Raw genomic sequence first — 3535 nt, 5'->3', positions numbered from 1 at the left:
GAGACGGAGTAAGAGATGCGGGAGCAGCATCCGGAGTTGTTTTCGGCATGAGACTTCGAGGGCGAAGTCTGGTTCTAGTGGGGGAGAATTGTAACATCCTGAAATTCAGGTAAAGCTATTTAACCCTTCCATTTTGTCAAGTTGTCAAGATTGGTCCCTTGAGAGAGTTCTTGTAGCAAATGAGTACGCTGGGCGTACTGGGGAGTACGCTGCGCGTACTCATGCGCTTAATTTGGACGCGGACTCGTCCGGGTACGTTGGGCGTACCCAGGGTTACGCTGGGCGTAACGGGCCCAGATGCAAACCCTAAATGTTTGGCTTGTGCACTATTTAAAGGATGCTAAGGCTCATTTCTCAGCCTCCATATCAGAGAGTGAAACCCTAAGAGAGATCCTTCCATCGTCCTTAGCTTGAGTGTATGTATTTTGGAGCTAAAAGTGTCTTGGTGTGTTAGTGAAGAAGAAGGAGAAGAGCTTGTGGAGGCTAGGGCTTGAAGTGCAAGTTTGGATCTGATATCTTCAGAGAAAGGAGCTTCATCTAGAGGTATAAAGTTCAAAACTTTCCTCTTTATTTGGTTTAATGTTGCATGGGCCATTTCTAGGGTTAAAAGTCCCAAAGGTGGAGACTTTATGAGTGTAATGTACTCCATGGACCTAGATCTGTCCCATTTCAGTGATATTTGTGTTATAGATCCATAAAAATTCCATCTTGGTCGTTGTTATGAGGTCATGCTTGAATTATGAGCTTTCTAGAGTTGGGAAATGGAATGTTATTGGTGTTAGTGACTTGTCCAGCCATGCAAAGGCTTAAAGTCACCAACTTTATGGATTAAGAGGCTTAGAAATGGTCAGATCTAGAAGTTGGACGTGGGTCTTAACTGTTTAAGACCTCAAGAGCTTAGAGTCTGAAACTGGGAGTTACGCAGGGCGTAATCCCAGTACGCGCGGCGTAAGGGGTCGCGCACCCCGTTTCTGTGAGGGCGCCGGGTACGCCCAGCGTACATGTTTGGTACGCGCAGCGTAACCTGGAGAGTTGACTTTTGTTGACTTTTAGGGTTTGGTCAACTTTAGGGTCTTTGAGCCATGAGAGGGGTAAAATGGTCTTTTACCCTTCTGAGAGTACTAAGAGAGGGAATAGACTAGCCTTGAGAGATGTATTGATTTAGAGTGTTTATTTCATATGATTAGGCGGAGGCTAGACCAGATTTTACAGAGTTCGAGATTACCGAGTTACCTGAGGTGAGTCTTCTCACTATACTTTACCTAGAGTGGTAATTAGAGTTATATGACAAAGTATCTTGTATGATATTTATGTGATCGTGATGCACTGCATTATTTCTATGTGATTTATGTTGTGTATGTTCCAGAGTTTACAGAGTTGAAACCGGAGGGTCCACAGAGTTAGGACCAGAGGGTCCATAGAGTTATAGCCTCGAGTGGCTAATATGTGTTATATGTGGTATTTTGGGGAACTCACTAAGCTTCATGCTTACCGTGTTATGTGTTATGTGTTTCAGGTTTTCTCAGTATTTCGGGACGGCACCGGCTTGATTGTAGACACCAGTGAAAGAATCATGTTTCGAGGATCCTGGATTATTAAGTAATTAATAAGGAATTGTGTTTTGTAAACTAAACAAATGATGTTTATGAAATGTGTATTGAGAATCAAATGTTTTTCAAAAGTAAATTTGTTTTGAAAATTTACAGTGTTTCATTGGCATCGTCGTCTCGGCCATGCTAATGCCAAGAACCTGAATCGTCTTGCCAAAAACGAGATCGTGCATGGCCTTCTTGTCTAAGACTTTATCACTTTTGAAAAATGCGTAGCGTGTGCTTAAGGCAAACATCACCGCAAGCCCCATCTGCCAAAGACAGTAAACTCAATTAGCAAGGTTCTTCAATTGTTACACATGGATTTATTTGGTCCGGTCAACGTTCTCAGCATCAACAAGAGTTCTTATTGCCTGGTTGTGATAGATGACTACTCACGGTTTACGTGGGTTTTCTTCTTATCCAACAAGAGCATAATTGCTTATCTGATCACGAAGTTCATAGTGATAATTGAAAATCAAACAAATGAAAAGGTGAAGGCGCTCAGAACTGATAATGGCTCGGAATTCAAGAACGCAGTTCTGGATCATTTATGTGTCGAAAAGGGGATATTGCGTCAGCATAGTGCTGTTCGCAAACCTCAACAAAATGGTGTTGCTGAACGGCACAATCATATTCTAATAGATGTTGCAAGGACGATGCTTTATGATTCCAAACTACCGATCTTCTTTTGGGCTGAGGCGATCAACACTCCCTGCTACATCCAGAATCGTGTCCTAATCAACAAATCCCAGATGAAGACCCCGTACAAGATCTTATACAATCACAAGCCATCAGTTTCTCACTTCCGAATATTTGGATGTCCTTGCACCCTCCTTTACTTAGATTCCAACCCCAAGTTCATCTCGAAGGCTGATGACTACTACTTTGTGGGATACGCCGCACGAACTGCTTACAGAGTATACAACAAGACTACCAAGCAGATTGTGGAGTCTTACGATGTGCGCTGGCTTGAGGAGAATGAGACAGATGCCCGAGTCAGCCCTAACTGTTTATTTGATTATGCATCTTTATTTAAATCATTTAATGTGTTTTCAGATGATGTGTTAGGTTCTTGCTCAGGTTCGAAGGTTGTGCTTGAAGATGAAGAGGAAGTTGTTGTGTATAGACCATCTTCGGTGCATCCTACATCACCTTCGGTGGATGAAGTTGTTCCAAGTACTTCTTAAGATTCCCCAAGTCAAAGAACCAATCCTGATGTTGAAGCCACTCCTCTCACTCTTGTTGAAAGAGAATTCATGACCAGAGATACTTCCGCTGCTACTCAATCTTTCATGGAGCTTCTCTTTTCCGATCCAATCGCAAGCGATTACGTGGCAAGCACCTCTCACGGTTCCAGACCATCTGAGGCGGATGACTCAGCAGATGATGGATTAATCAATATCAACAACCTTCCTGTCACACTCAATGACATCAGCCATGAAATACCCACTAGACTTCAACGCGATCATCCGATCGAAAAAGTCATTGGTCAACTAGGCGACAGAGTTAAAACGGGGAGTCAAAGTGGAGATGTCAATACATGTCTCTACTCTTGCTTCATCTCTCAGATAGAGCCAAAGAACGTGGAAATAGCACTGAATGAGCCTAGTTGGGTTGATGCGATGCACGAAGAGTTAAATCAATTTGAGAAACTGGGTGTTTGGAAGCTGGTGGAGTTACCGGAGGGAAAAAAGTCTCTAGACACGCGCTGGGTTTTTAGGAACAAGCAAGACGATTCTGGGGTGATTGTGAGAAATAAGGCTAGATTGGTCGTTCATGGATTCAGGCAGATCGAGGGTCTAGACTACACTGAAGTATATGCACCGGTTGCACGTTTGGAAGCCATCTGTATATTCTTTGCATATGCCCCATACATGAACTTCACTATTTATCAGATGGATGTCAAGACCGCCTTCTTGTACGGCGCTGTGAAAGAAGAAATT

This window comes from Lactuca virosa, chromosome 3 (genome assembly GCF_052849685.1).
Source record: "Lactuca virosa cultivar CGN04683 chromosome 3, Lactuca_virosa_CGN04683_v6, whole genome shotgun sequence".
NCBI lineage: Eukaryota > Viridiplantae > Streptophyta > Magnoliopsida > Asterales > Asteraceae > Lactuca > Lactuca virosa.
Note: the sequence above shows the minus strand (reverse complement) of the source record.